Genomic DNA, 16544 nt, shown 5'->3' on the forward strand with positions numbered 1-16544 from the left:
TCCAGGACATCTTGGGACAACATCAGTGGGACGTCCTGGAAAATCTAGCACAGATGTTTTATTAGTATTTGGTGAAGTTTCCTGACTGTTGGACACATCAGGTACTTTATAGACAGCAGGCGTTTGAATGGCTGGTTTAGTTAGGTGCAGAGGAGGAGCAGGAGTGACTTCATTTTTGTTGTTTTCTTCTAAAGAGTCTTGATGTGGATATTTCTGCCCACTCTTTTCTTTGTGTTTTATCCCTTTTTTGTCTTGTTTATGTTCTTTTCTGTTATTATGCCCATGTCGCCTTTGACTCGCTTGATCGGTTCTTTCAAGATTGATGAATTTTGACAGGCTGTTAGTCTTATTCTCTTTGTACTTATTCTCGTTGGCACTAAAGCGCAGAGGGGACAGTCCACTATAACCATAACGTAAAGAAAGCTAGAAAACACATAAAATACTAAATTAAATGTCATCATACCTACTTTGAACTTTTCACTAGATAAAAAAAAAACTTTACATCTTTATCATTAAAATAAAGATAAGTTTGATTTACCTGCTTATCAGCGCACTTGCACACACAGCTCAAGATGTTTCTTACACCAGTCTGGATCTAGCCATACACATAGATTTGCCACATATTGGGAGGTCTGTGCACCAGAAAATAAACTCTATGTGGACTAGCAGCTGGCAGGGACAGACTTGTCATCGACTCTACCAGTGAGCTGATGCTCAAGGAGCCGACCTTCTTACAGCCACCAGCCAGGTACATAATGATGCTTCCAGCTTTAATTAATGCTGGGATTGTCAAGTCCTCATTAACCTGGTTGGTCTGGGAGGCGCAGGTTGTCCTTTTGTATTTAAGGTCAGTGATGGCCAGTTTGCCGTGTTCGCCCGCAAACACATGCGGGCTGCCATCTTAACTCACAAGTCCGGTGATGCACAGGTAAGTCCTTACCTGTGCCTGTGCGCGAGCCGGTCTGAATTAAATGCGGTCACCGGCCTTCATCAGGCTGTTCTCGGAACTGCCTGCTCCCGGTGACTTACCTGTGCATCGCCGAACTTGTGAGTTAAGATGGCAGCCCACATGTGTTCACTGGCGAACACGGCGAACTGGCCATAACTGTTTAAGGGTACTTTCACATTTGCAGCAGAGGATTCCGGCAGGCAGTTCCGTCGCTGAAACTGCCTGCCCGATCCGGCAATTCTGACGCAAACAGATGGCATTTGTTAGACGGATCCGGATCCATCTTACAAATGCATTGAAATACCGGATCCGTCTCTCCGGTGTCATTCGGAAAAACGGATCCGGTATTTATTTATTTTTGCATTTTGCATGCGCAGACCATAAAACCGGATCACTTAATGCCGGATCCGGCACTAATATATTTAAATGGAAATGCATGCTGCAGTATTTTCTCCGGCCAAAAAAACGTAAGAGGGACTTAACTGATGCATACTGTACGGAATGCTCTCCATTCAGAATGCATTAGGATAAATCTGATCATTTTTTTCCGGTATTGAGCTCCTGTGACGAACTCGACACCGGAAAATAAAAACGCTAGAGAAAAAGTTCCCTAAGGCCACTTTCACACGGGCATCCCGGATTTGTTTTATCCTGCAATCCATGAACTAGTTTAGTAGCTCTTCTCTGAACTCTCTCCAAAGTATCAATATCCTTCTGGAGATATTGGGCCAGATTTATCATTAGCTCAGGTCAGAATAATGGAGTGAAAAGGTCCCCAAAAAAGTCCCAAATGCTAAAACTGCACACAAATTTTTCTGCTCTGCACTATGCTCGCCAGTTTTCTGAAAGTGGGCGTGTTTTCTTATGTAAATTAATCTCTAGACAGATTTACTATTGGGACTATTTAAAAAGTCGCAAAAAAGTCGCAATTTCACTCCAGTGAGGACCATGCTTATCTTATGAGACTTTTTAATAGAACATGCGACTTTTTCATAAAATCGTGCGACTTTTTCATAAAAACGTGCGACTTTTGTAAAGCTGCTTACTGACGGATAAACTGCTACCGTCAAACCACATTTATTACAGTCTTAAAGGGCCGATCATAAATCTGACTTTGCTAAAACTGACTTTAGCCATATGTGAAAGTGGAGTCAGCTGTCAGAGACATGATAAATCTGGCCCATGGTCTCCAGTACTGAGCACGATACTCCAAATGAGGTCTCACTAGTGCTCTGTAGAGCGGCATGAGCACCTCCCTCTTTCTACTGGTAATGCCTCTCCCTATACACCCAAGCATTCTGCTAGCATTTCCTGCTGCTCTATGACACTGTCTGCCTACCTTTAAGTCTTCTGAAATAATGACCCCCTAAATCCCTTTTCTCAGATACTGAGGTTAGGACTGTATCACTGATTTTATATTCTGCTCTTGGGTTTTTACGCCCCAGGTGCATTATCTTGCACTTATCAACATTAAATTTTAGTTGCCAGATTTTTTACCATTCCTCTAGTTTTCCTAAATCCTTTTCCATTTGGTGTATCCCTCCAGGAACATCAACCCTGTTACAAATCTTTGTGTCATCAGCAAAAAGACACACCTTACCATCGAGGCCTTCTGCAATTTCGCTGACATCTGCATTTTAAATTCAGGTTTTGAGATCCGGCAAAAGGATCAGTTCTCCCCATTTATTGTCAATGGGGAAAAAAATGGTCAGGATGCATCAGTTCAGTTCAATTGCATTTTGGGGCCAGACACAAAACCGCTGTAAACTTTCACACTAGCATTTCTATTTTCCGATATTGAGATCCGTCATAGGGTCTCAATACCGGAAAAAAACGCTTTTGTTTCGTCCCCATTCATTGTCAAAGGGGACAAAACGTAACTGAACAGAACGGAATGCTCCAAAATGCATTCCGTTTCGTTCTCATACCGGAGAGCAAACCTCAGCATGCTGCGGTTTGCTTTCAGTCACGGGATACGGAGCAAAACAGATCCATCATGACCCACAATGCAAGTCAATGGGGACGGATCAGTTTTCTCTTGTTTTTCACACAGCCCTGGCCCCATAGAAGTGAATGGGGCTTCAGTGAAAAACGCATTCTAAGGCCAAATGCACACCATGCCATGTTTCACGGCTGTGAGCGGTCCGTGGTATTCCGGCCTGGAATCCTGCTGAGAGCAGGAGCACACTGTGTCATTGGTTGCTATGACGCCGTGCGCTTCATGCCGCCTCTGCACTACAGTAATACACTCTTATAGATCATACAAGTGTTTTACTGTACTGCGGCGGCGGCATGAAGCGCACGGCGTCATAGCAACCAATAACGCCATGCGCTCCTGCTCTCAGCAGGATTCCAGGCAGGGATACCAATGACCGCTCACGGCCATGGAACACGGCCGTGTGCATTCGGCCTAATCCGGATGCAAAGTGTTTTTTACTGATAGCTGCTAGGAGATGTTGTTTGTAAGGGCTCATGCACACGACTGTATTTTGCGTTCAGTATACTGGCCGTTTTTTAAGTTCAATATGCGGTACATCTCAATGGTTCAGCAAAAAAATCTGAGATGTCTCCGTGTGCATTCCGTTTCAGTATTTCCGTACAGTGAAAAGATAGAACATGTCCTATTCTTGTCTGAAAATCACGTTCTGTTGCTCCATTCAAGTCAATAGGTCCGCAAAAAAATGCGTCCGTATGTCTTCCATGTCTGTTCAGTTTTTGCTGAACCATCTATTGAAAATGTTATGCCCAGCCCAATTTTTTTCTATATAATTACTGTATACTGTATGTGGCATATACAGAAAAACGGAACAAAAAAAACGGAAAGGAAACACAAAACGGAACAACGGATCCGTAAAAAACGGACCGCAAAACACTGAAAAAGCCATACGGTCATGTGCATGAGCCCTAAGTCTTCAGTTTTTTTTTTTTTCATACGTGTGAAAAATGTATTAAATAGATTGAACTCGCGTGAAAAAAGAATGCAATTGCAGACAAAACTGACCGAACTTGCTTGCGAAATGGTGCAAGTTTCACTGAACGCACCCTGACACAATTTGTATCGTTCATGTGAAAGAGGCCTAAGTCAATAGGTGCCAGATCCTTTTTTTCCTGTAATGAAAAAAAAAAAGGATCAGGCACCATTGACTTAGGGCTTGTTCACACGACCGTATCTGTTTTGCGGGCCATTTTTCACAGATCCGTTGTTCCGTTTTTTGGATCCGTAGAGTTTCCGTTCCGTATTTCCGCAAAAAATCTCCGTATGTGATCTGTTTTTTGCGGATCGCAAACTGAAACTGAAAATTTGTAATTATTACTGTAATGTACTGTTTGTAAACAGTAAACACATGGGCAAAGTGGGCATGGATCCGCAAAATACAGATGTGTTCCGTATGCATTCTGTATTTTTTGCAGACCTATTGACGTGAATGGAGCCATGGAACGTGATTTGCGGACAATAATAGGACAAGACTCAAAATGTTTAGGAACGGAAATATGGAAACGGAATGCACACGGAGTACCTTCTGTTTTTTTTGCGGACCCATTGAAATAAATGGCTTTGCATGCAGTCCACAAAAATACGGAACGGGAACGAAAAAAATATACGGTCATGTCAATGAGCCCTTAGGCTACTTTCACACTTGCGTTGTTGTTTTCTGTTATTGAGATCCGGGAGAAGAAAAAAACGCTTCTGTTTAGTCCTCTTGCATTCTGAACGGAAACAGATCCCTCAGCATTCTGTTTTGTGACTCAACACAAAACTGCTGCACACTGCAAAAAATGGGGGAAAAAACCTGATCCGGCACTGAAAACAATTTAAGTCAATGTTGACGGATCCGTTTTTTGAGGAGCCTAAGAAACCAGATCCATCACCCATTCAATTTTTTTTTTCTGTTTTGATTTCACACAATCGCGTGAATCCAACGGAATGGATGTATACTGATGTGCAAAATCAAAACGGATCCATTTAATTCCGGTATTGAGATCCTCTGCCGCATCTCAATACTGGAGTTAACAACGCAAGTGTGAAAGTAGCCTAAGGGTACTTTCACACTAGCGTTAGAAGAATCCGGCAGACAATTACGTTGCCAGAACTGCCTGCCAGATCCGGAAATCCATATGCAAACGGTAACCTTTTTTTCCGGATATGGATCCATTAGACTTTTGCATTGAGATACCGGATCCGTCTTTCCGGTATCATCCGGAATAACGGATCTTTTAACTTTTTTTAAAGCTAGAAAGAACTGCTCATGCGCAGTCGAAATTAATGGAGTATCCGGCAAGTACGGTAATGTTCCAGGATTTTGTCCAGAAAAAATACTGCAGCATGCTGCAGTATTTTGTCTGGTCAAATACCGTACAAGGGACGGAACGTAAGACATCCTGATGCATACAAAAATGATGCGTTTTTTTACGGTATTAACACCCTTTACCGGATTTCAATACCGGAAAATAATAATGCTAGTGTGAATGTACCCTTACAATGTTTTTCATTCTTGATCAGGTTTGTTCAGTTTTGATTTAATACAACTGGATCCGGCCAAAACTGAGCCATCAGGATGTATAAAATGCAACGGATCCTTTAAATTCACGTTTTGACATCCTCTGCTGGATCGCAAAACCTAAATTAAAAATGCACATGTGAAAATAGCCTAACTGTGAAATCGTCATTATGGCCATACAGTTGAATTGAATACCCTAATAGGCCAAAAGGCACTAGGCCTAAAACCTAGGAGATTATGGCGCAGACAGTTTGAGAAGCAATTATATCAATATGACCCCTTTGTGTTGGGAAACATGTGGTGCAAAAACAAGATCTCGACATCCTGGGCCAGGACGCAGGCATCTTAGACTGCAGGCTGAAAGTGGTCTACACTGCAGATATCACATGGTACAAGAGCCACGAGAGTATCCAATTGTTTCCCTAGTCTCTAATGGGCCACTTTGTGGGTAACATGTTCCTGGGGAACCATAAGGAGCAATTGTATTACTGGGGGCACTATAGGAGCAATATTATTACTACTGGGGGCACTGTTATTACTGAGGGTATTATATGGGCATTATTTTTACTGGGGGCACTATAGGAGGCTTCATCCATACTGAGGGCACTGTTGGGTAGTTTATTACTGCTGGAAGCACTACAGGGGGATTCATTTCTACTGGAGTCACTTTGCAGGAGCATTTTATTACTCTGGATACTATAAGGGGCAGTATTGCTAGTAAGGGAGTACTTTAACTTATGGGCACTGTCCAAATATAATTTTTCACCTATTTTTGTATGTTACTTCATGGGGACTATCTGTATTGTACTACTGTTTTTGTAGTATAATATTTTGGGGCATTGGTAAGCACAGCATTCACAATATTGGTGTGGCAGAAAGATGACACTGTTGGGGCACCAGAATATTGAGAGGATGATGGAAAAGTGAGGAATCAGAGATTCTGTGAGGTAAACTCTGCAAAGACATGGCTGAAAGAAGTTGTCATGGCAATCTGGGCTGAATGGAGAAGAGAGAAGGGAATATCTAAATCACATTAAAGATCACTGGATGTAATGGGTATTATGGGGGTCATTTATCAAACTGGTGTAAAGTAGAACTAGCTTAGTTGCCCACAGCAATCCTGACCACGGCATCTGAACACGTGAAACACCGGAAGCGCATGCTTCCGGTGATGCTCTGCCTCGCCCGTGTGGCGAATGGAGGAGCTGGATCGTGTATGCAGCAGCCCCTGTCTTTGTGACTGACAGGAGGCTGCTGCATAGTATTTCCTATGGAGCCCTTGCCTGTAATAGGGCTCCATAGGAAACAAGCAATTTTCTCATAGACTCCAATGCTAGTGCATTGGGGTCTCTCAGACTAGCAATCTAATGATTGCATGTTATAGTTTCCTATGTGAACTATAAAAAAGTGTTACAATTTTTTTTTTAAAAATTCTAATCACCCCCCCTTTTTCCAAAATATAAATAAAAGAACTAAAACATAAAAAAAAAAATACACAATGTGCGACAACGCCCATAGTATAAAAATATATTCCCCATACAGCAAACGGAAAAAGCGTCCAAATGGCCGCTTCATTTTCTACAGAAAAATTAAATAAAAAGTGATCAAAAAGTCATAAACACCCCAGAATGGTATCAATGAAAAGTCCAGATCGCCCTGCAAAAAATGAGCCCCCATACAGTTCCGTACACATAATTCCCCAAAAGTTATAGGGACCAAAAATGTTTACAGATTTTTTTCACACTTTTTAATTTTTTATCACTATCAAAACGCAAGAAAAACTATACATATAAGGTACCGACGGATTCTTACTCACCTGTAAAAGTAACTGCTCAGTTTTATCGCACTTCGAACGTCGTAAATAAAAAAAACATAAAACTGTGGTGGAATTGCTTTTTTTTGTTGCAATTTCACCCCATTTGGAATTTTTTCCCCGCTTCCCACTACATCATATGCAATATTAAATGGTGGTGTTGGAAAGTACAACTTGTCCTGCAAAAAACAAGCCCGCATATGGCTATGTGAACATACAAATAAAAAATGTATGGCTGTGTGAAGGCAGGGAGCGCAAAACAAAATCGCAAAAAAAGAAAAAACCTTGGGGGTGAAAGGGTTATTGGTGGAATCTGATTGGTTGCTATGGAAAACTAAGGCAGTCCTACTTTACACCAGTTTGATAAATGACCCCCTATATGTGTATCATCGTGATATTGCTGGCTGTTGCCTGATTATTTTTTTTTGTCCAAATTGAAAAAAGCATGGGTAAGATGTACATGTGGTAAGTACCGTATTTTTCGCTTTATAAGACGCACTCCCCCCGCAAATGTGGGGGGAAAGTGTCGGTGCGTCTTATAAAACGAATACTAGTGAGCACTTCCATTATGGAAGCGCTCACTAGTATGTATTAGGAGCAGGGAGCGAAGTGCCGCAAGCGCAGGTAATACTTACCCTCCCTGGTCTGCGCCACGGCTCCTCTTCAGATGTCGCGCTCACATCTTCCCAGCCTGCGCTGCACTGTCCTGACCCTGTACAGCGTGACCTGATGCTGCACATAGTCATTTCATTTTTTAGTTTAGTCTGATCTGAGGTCTGATGGGCTATTCTGAGGGTACTGATTGGCTATTCTGAGGTCTGGGGGTACTGATGGGCTGATCTGAGGTCTGGGGGTACTGATGGGCTAATCTGAGGACCGGGGGGTACTTATGGGCTAATCTGAGGTCTGGGGGTACTGATGGGCTAATCTGGGGTCTGGGGGTACTGATGGGCTAATCTGAGGTCTGGGAGTACTGATGGGCTAATCTGAAGTCTGGGGGTACTGATGGGCTAATCTGGGGTCTGGGGGTACTGATGGGCTAATCTGAGGTCTGGGAGTACTGATGGGCTAATCTGGGGTCTGGGGGTACTGATGGGCTAATCTGAGGTCTGGGAGTACTGATGGGCTAATCTGAGGTCTGGGAGTACTGATGGGCTAATCTGAGGTCTGGGGGTATTGATGGGCTAATCTGAGGTCTGGGGGTACTGATGGGCTAATATGAGGTCTGGGGGTACTGATGGGCTAATATGAGGTTTGATGGGGTTCTAATGGGCTAATCTGAGACCTGATGGGGGTCTGATGGGCTAATCTGAGGTCCGATAAGGGTCTGATGGGCTAATCTGAGGTTTTATAAGGCTCTGAGTGGGCTGATATGACGTCTGATGAAAAATATTTGTTTCTTATTTTTCCTACTCTAAAATCTGGGGGGGGGGCGCGTCTTATCATCTGGTGCGTCTTATAAAGTGAAAAATACGGTAACTACCTGAGCATATCTGTTAAAAACCAAAGTAGTCACAAAAAACCTATTTAATGGTTACATTTTTTCACTATTGTGTAATACTTGATGTATAGAATTGTGATATACACTCACCTAAAGAATTATTAGGAACACCTGTTCTATTTCTCATTAATGCGATTATCTAGTCCAGTGTTGGCGAACCTATGGCACGGGTGCCAGAGGTGGCACTCAGAGCCCTCTCTGTGGGCACCCACACCCTGGAAAAAGTCTATGGTGTACCATATGCCTTAGACTTTTCCTGGCATTCATCAGTGCAGGGCGCACTATGAACAGCACAGGCAGCGCATTGAATGTAGGCAGGCTATTATACCTAAATGAGAAAGTACATGGAAGATATACTATATTGGACTGTTGTATTCAGGGTAAATTGCCGTGTTGGCACTTTACGATAAATAAGTGGGTTTTGGGTTACAGTTTGGGCACTCTGTCTTAAAAAGGTTCACCGTCACTGATCTAGTCAATCACATGGCAGTTGCTTCAATGCATGTAGGGTTGTGGTCCTGGTCAAGACAATCTCCTGAACTCCAAACTGAATGTCAGAATGGGAAAGAAAGGTGATTTAAGCAATTTTGAACGTGGCATGGTTGTTGGTGCCAGACGGGCCGGTCTGAGTATTTCACAATCTGCTCAGTTACTGGGATTTTCACACACAACCATTTCTAGGGTTTACAAAGAATGGTGTGAAAAGGGAAAAACATCCAGTATGCGGCAGTCCTGTGGGCGAAAATGCCTTGTTGATGCTAGAGGTCAGAGGAGAATGGGCCGACTGTTTCAAGCTGATAGAAGAGCAAGGTTGACTGAAAAAAACACTCGTTACAACCGAGGTATGCAGCAAAGCATTTGTGAAGCCACAACACGCGCAACCTTGAGGCGGATGGGCTACAACAGCAGAAGACCCCACCGGGTACCACTCATCTCCACTACAAATAGGAAAAAGAGGCTACAATGTGCACGAGCTCACCAAAATTGGACTGTTGAAGACTGGAAAAGACTGGAGTCATTCAAATGGTAGAGTCCGAATTTGGCGTAAACGGAATGAGAACATGTATCCATCATGCCTTGTTACCACTGTGCAGGATGGTGGTGGTGGTGTAATGGTGTGGGGGATGTTTTCTGGGCACACTTTAGGCCCCTTAGTGCCAATTGGCCGTCGTTTAAATGCCACGGGCTACCTGAGCATTGTTTCTGACCATGTCCATCCCTTCATGACCACCATGTACCCATCCTCTGATGGCTACTTCCAGCAGGATAATTCTCCATGTCACAAAGCTCGAATCATTTCAAATTGGTTTCTTTAACATGACAATGAGTTCACTGTACTAAAATGGCCCCCACAGTCACCAGATCTCAACCCAATAGAGCATCTTTGGGATGTGGTGGAACAGGAGCTTCGTGCCCTGGATGTGCATCCCTCAAATCTCCATCAACTACAAGATGCTATCCTAACAATATGGGTGAACATTTCTAAAGAATGCTTATCAGTACCTTGTTGAATCAATGCCACGTAGAATTAGGGCAGTTCTGAAGGCAAAAGGGGGTCCAACACCGTATTAGTATGGTGTTCCTAATAATTCTTTAGGTGAGTGTATGCTTTATTTAGCTATCTGATCCCTTCCACTGGGAATATTTGCAATTTTAAATTGTTTCTTTCTGTCTTCACCATGTGTTATCAGTATGGTCTGCAGTTTCTATAGAATGTTATACTCACACGAGTCCCTGAAAAGGTACCACTGACCCATAGGAGACCAGTGCAGAGGTTTTCCAGGTTTTTAACAGATATGCTCATGTAGTTGCTTACCTCATGTAGATATTCCCAATATTTTCTTTTCACTTTAGACTCTCCTGACCCTTTTTTCACCATCTAAAACATACACTACGGTATGTTTCCATCCTGTTTGTAGCACTTCCTGTTTCTGTATCCAACCAAACCCATGATGCACTTCTCTTTTTTCTGCCTTAGCTCCTGCACCATCTCTAACACCCAGTTCCTCCTACCCAACAGTAAAAGAAATACATTACAAAATTATAGGTACCTTTATACATAACTATTTTAAAGGATGTTAATGCAAACTGGAAACCCCCTTTAAGTTACTTCTCAGATAATCTGTGTATAATGAGATTGATTACTAAAGCTATATATTTTCCATTATTGTTACATATGTTTTCAGGAATTGTTACAGGAAAGGTGGAGCAATTTTGTGCACCTTGGGGGACATTTATCAAACTAGTGTAATGCAGAACTGGCTTAGTTGCCCATAGCAACCAATTAGAATCTACCTTTCATTTTCCAAAAGGAGCTGTCAAAAATGAAAGGTGAAATCTGATTGGTTGCTATGGGCAACTAAGCCAGTTTTACTTTACACCAGTTGGATAAATACCCCCCCCCCCTTAGTGTTTTTGGACTTTTTTCCATCATGCTCGACAAGGGAAAGTGGAGGGCCCAAAATGCTTCATTTTATTCCAAAACTGTGCCCCAATTCTGGAGTTAAAATGTGGCTCAAAGTAAGGGCTCATGCACAAAAAGGTATTTTTCTTCCATTTCCATTCCGGTTTTTTTACAGGTCCATATGCAGAGCCATTCCTTTCAATGGGTCCACAAAAAAATGAAAGTTGCTCCGTATGCATTCCATATCCATATGTCCGTTCCGCAAAAAAAATAACATGTCCTATTATTGTCCACATTACCGACAAGGATAGTACAGTTCTATTAGGGGGCCAGCAAAATACATACGGTCATGTGCATGAGCCATAACCCAACCATTATCTGGTATAAGAAAGAAAAGTGTCTAACCTGCACCAGATTTCTTATCCAGCCCGAGCCCCTGTGATAAATCTGGTGCAAGTCTAGACAACCTGTTTTTGCCATCATTAGGTTTAGAAAGTAGGGACCTGTATTTAAAATCTGTGTTACAGGCTTTGGAGCATCTATAGAACCTGGCAATCTCCAAGTCAGTGGTACCTCTTGTCTGCTGAACAGAGCCTCATTAGCTCTATGAGGGGAATATTTAAAGGCATGTAATGTACACCATTGGGGGAATTTTTTTTTAAATATTGCATTGTACCTATTTTGAGTTAAAATTAATTTATTTAAATTTGTCTTTATTAAAGAAATGGCATCCTTTTTTTCTGTACATAGCTGAGATGCTGTAGGAGCAGCCTGTGGATTTTCTGTCTTTTCCGTCAGTTGGGGAGCTGACAGACTCCTTATCTCTGCTCTCTGACCTTATAAACACTCATTATAGCACACTTGTTATCTTCCTGATAATAGTGTGGCTTAAATAAGTGTTTATGAACTCTTAGTAATTTAGAGGTTTATTAGATTACTGGCACAAAGGGAAAGTACCAGTCACACAGTTAGAAAAACAGTTAACCCATTGTGACAGAATGGCTCAATATTTTTAATAAAGGCCAATTGAAAATATGATTTGTAGCCAAAAATTGCCTCTGAAGGTGTACATACCCTTTAATTTCATTATTTTTTGAGTCTTTGGTGGGGTACATTATGCCACATACATTTGTCTCATTCTTAAAAGGGTTGCATCATCTTGGACATTGGGGGGCATATTGCTAGGAAGTTCCCCCCAATGTCTGATAGTTGCCCACCTATCCTTAAAAAGAAGCCAGCAAAATGCAGGAGGACACACCATGCATCAGCAGCCGCCCTACATTCATTTCTATGGGACTGCCAAAAATAGCTGAGCTGTGTGCTTGGCTATTTTCAGAAGGCCCATTGAAAAGAAAGGGAAGAGCCCTGCGCAAGCGTGGCCACCACTCCATTCACTTCTATGGGTCTTACAGACCTAGCCAAGCACTCTGCGGCTATTTTCGGCAGTCCCATAGAAATGAATGGAGGGCGGCTGCGCATGTGTGGTGGACCCTCATGCACTTTGTTGGCTCCTTTCTAAGGATAGATGTGCACTTATCAGACATTTGGGGCATATCCTAGCAATATGCTCCCATTGTTCAAGATGATACAGCCCCGTTAAATCGTTTTGTCTAGAAAATCTACTCCACTTTTTCTACTCCACCCTCCTACTGGAGTGAGATTATGACTTTTTTTTGCAAATTTTTAAAAAGGTCTCAGTGATAAATCTAGACTGAAGCTCATTAACATGGGCTTTTTAATTATGGGCAGCATGGTGGCTCAGCGGTTAGCACTGGTGTCTTGCAGTGCTGGGGTCCTCGGTTTGAATCTGACCAAGGGCAACATCCGCATAGAGTTTGTATGTTCTCCCTGTGTTTGCGTGGGTTTCCTCGAACACTCCAAAGACATACAGATAGGGACCTTAGATTGTGAGCCTCATTGGGAACAGTTGTATGCTAATGTCTGTAAAGCGCTGCGGAATATAGTAGTGCTATATAAGTGCATTAAATAAATTAACATCTCTAACCACACCCACTTTTTCAATCATATTTCAAAACTGGAGTGAGATGTGTAAAAATGCAAAATGTTTGCGCAAATGAGCCCCGAAAAGTCACAAAAAAGCCCATTTTGCAACTTCATGAAAACAGAATTCATGAGTAAAGGCATGATAAATAAGGGCCTATATGTTTTCTATGTTTTCTATGTTTTTTTTACATGAACAATAAGCAGCATACACCTAAAACTAATAATCCCTTTGCATATTTGCAATACAGTCTACTGCAGATTTGACAAAAAGACAATGGTTTAGAAATCAATGAAGTGTTACGTAGCTTGTCAATGGTGGGAAATGTAGGCTTATGCTATTAATCCAACACAAAATCAGTATAAATATGGGATTTTAGTACTGGATTTTAGTACTGCAAACAATGTTGAAGAAAAATAAAAATAAATAATGTGCTTACCGCCAGCATTATTGGCCCACACTGAAGTCCTGAATGAACACTGACTGTCTTATCTGTAACGTTTATCTGAGTTCTACAATGCAGGCTAGGCTAGAATTAAGCAGAAAGTAGGAAGTATTAAGGAAGTAGCAGTTATTATGAAAAAGATTATAATAACTTTATTTCTACAGTGCCAGGAGTATATTTGAGAAAGATACACCATTCCCATCATCCAAGAAAACTGGCAGATGATGGGAAAGTGGTATCCAACTTATTCTAGCTTGCATACAAAGAGAAAATTCCAAAATGTCATATTTTAAATGATGTCTGCAAAAAATATAGTTAAAGGGAATCTGTCACCATGAAAATGCAAAGAAATCTTCAGGCAGCAGGTTATAGAGCAGGAGGAGTGAAACAGACTGATATATAGTATAGTTTTATGGGAAAAGATTCAGTAAAACCTGTATTTTATTCATTTAAAGGGGTTGTCGACTTTTTACTATTTATCGGATCGGCAGGGAAAATAATAGCATTCTTAATACAGAATGCTTAATAAAATAGGGATTAAGGGGTTAAAAAAGAAAAAGAAAATATTTTACTCACCTCATCCACTTGTTCGCGCAGCTCAGCTTCTCTTCTTCTTTGATGACCTGGGAGGAAAAGGACCTTTGGTGACGTCACTGCGCTCAAACACATGGTCCATCACCATGGTGATGGATCATGTGATGGACCATCTGATGAGTGCAGTGACATTACCAAAGGTCCTTTTCCTCCCAGGTCATCAAAGAAGAAGACAGAAGAGAAGCCGAGCTGCGCGAACAAGTGGATGAGGTGAGTTTAATATTTTTTTTTTTTCATTTTTTTAACCCCCCCATCCCTATTTTACTATGCATTCTGTATTCAGAATGCTATTATTTTCCTTTATAACCATGTTATAAGGGAAAATAATAATGATCAGGTCCCCATCCCGATCGTCACCTAGCAACCATGCGAGAAAATCGCACAGCATCCGCACTTGCTTGCGGATGCTTGCGATTTTCACGCAGCCCCATTCACTTCGTGAAAAACGCAGAATATAGAGCATGCTGCAATTTTCACACAACGCACAAGTGATGCGTGAAAACCACCGCTCATGTGCACAGCCCCATAGAAATGAATGGGTCCGGATTCAGTGCAGGTGCAATAGGTTCAACTCACGCATCGCACCCGCGCGGAAAACTCGCCCGTGTGTAAGAGGCCTAAAACAGGCTTTGAAAATGGTAAATGAGACCAGTCTGCCGGTCCGTCCTCTTCCCCGCCCACATCATGCCCTGACACGAGCAGGGCGAAGTTGCAGATTGCGGTGCAAAGGACTAACCTCATGCCCACTTTTATAGAACTGACACGAGCGGGGTGAAGTCGCAGATTGCGGTGCAAAGGACCCATGTCATGCCCACTTTTATAGAACTGACACGAGCGGGGCGAAATTTAGTCGTATTTCTGTTTAATAAATTACCCCCTTTGTCTTTTTATTCCATGTCCAGGAAAAGCACTTTTGTTCTGCTGAAAAGCAGCTCCCAAGTGCCAGCTGGGCAGACTTTGCTTTGCTTTGGGCACCTGGGAGCTGTTTTTCAGCAGAATTAATGTGCTTTTCCTGGACATGGAGTAAAGATCCAAATACACACAGCTATGTCTGGAATGGGTTTGCTGTTAGTTATATTGGTGAAAAGATGTGACAGACTCACTTTATTACCAGAAATAGAACCGTTTAAACGCAAATATTTGGCTAATCCATCACAACATCGTTTTCTGCCCGTTAGTTGTAAGCCACATTTTGAAGGGTAGACATATTCTTATGAAAGCATTTACGTATGTCAATGTATGAAAATCTGCAGGTTCACTTACAGACACTTGGATGTGACATTCATCTCCCAAAATGGAATAGTCAGGCTTGGAACAGTTGGTTGGTTTTATTCTAAAATTTACCTCGTATAACTCTCTATGAAAACCCTACAGAGTAAAGAATGGATATAGATAACTCATTATATGAATGTGTTTACAATAAGTAGTCATTTCAATTACATCAATTATAGATAGGTTGACACTTGCACTCCATATGGTGCAAGCGGTAGGTGAAGAGCCACAATATCACAAGTATTATACCATGGCACTCAAATTTTATCTCATTTAGACGAGAATTTTATTGCATAAAATTCCAGAAAAAAAAAAAAATAATGCAGAAAATATAAACCTTTTCTATATTTTTTCTGAGATTTGTTTCTACGAAACATTTTTATCTTCTCATTTTGTTTATTTTTTTTTTATATAGACTCCTATAAATGAGGAAGGTCTGTCCAGACCGAAAAGTTCAATTTGTATGAGCAAAACTTACAAACATTATTATATTTTTGTCTGGATTCTATGGAATTCTATGAAATAATAAAATAATTGTCTGAATGAGAGAGAATCTATTATAGATATACATGCAGAATAATTCTTATTTTATTATGTTTATATTTATTTTATTCTCTTCACAGTATGGCCTTCATTTAACGTATACACCATTACATATATGTTAAACACACCAAAAATTAGCACCAAACACATGTATATATAAACATGAAAGAGTCTTTATTTAACATACATTTATTTAACATGTATAAAAATATACTTTATAAAAACGGCAGCAAGGAAGAGGGAAAGGTTCAGTGAGGAAAAAACAACCCTAGAGGAGGCTGAGGGGTCAACACACAAGTCAACACACAAGGGTATATAGATTGCAGAGATAAGCCACACACAAGCAGGCCAATAAGACAATAGAAGCCATCGGACATAAAAATCCTAAGTTAGGCATAAACAGACCTATGTATGGAAAGGATGAGCAAATAACTACCCAAGGATGCGTGTGGAACCCTCAGCCGCCTCCTCCCGACGTCGTTTCGCCAGTAACACCTGGCTTCTTCCGGTGTTACTGGCAAA

At 41.5% G+C, this 16544-nt stretch overlaps 1 long non-coding RNA gene across 1 annotated transcript; it reads right to left on the bottom strand.

Annotated features, from left to right (window-relative positions):
- Nucleotides 1-252: 252 nt before the first annotated feature.
- On the bottom strand, nt 253-15565 carry LOC122934125. Its single transcript, XR_006388634.1, has 3 exons — nt 15471-15565; nt 13608-13697; nt 253-423 (listed from the first exon to the last, which is right to left on the bottom strand). It is a non-coding gene; the product is annotated as an uncharacterized LOC122934125 (long non-coding RNA).
- Between the last annotated feature and the right edge of the window lie 979 nt (nt 15566-16544).

This window comes from Bufo gargarizans, chromosome 4, assembly GCF_014858855.1.
Source record: "Bufo gargarizans isolate SCDJY-AF-19 chromosome 4, ASM1485885v1, whole genome shotgun sequence".
In the NCBI taxonomy this organism is placed as follows: Eukaryota; Metazoa; Chordata; class Amphibia; order Anura; family Bufonidae; genus Bufo; species Bufo gargarizans.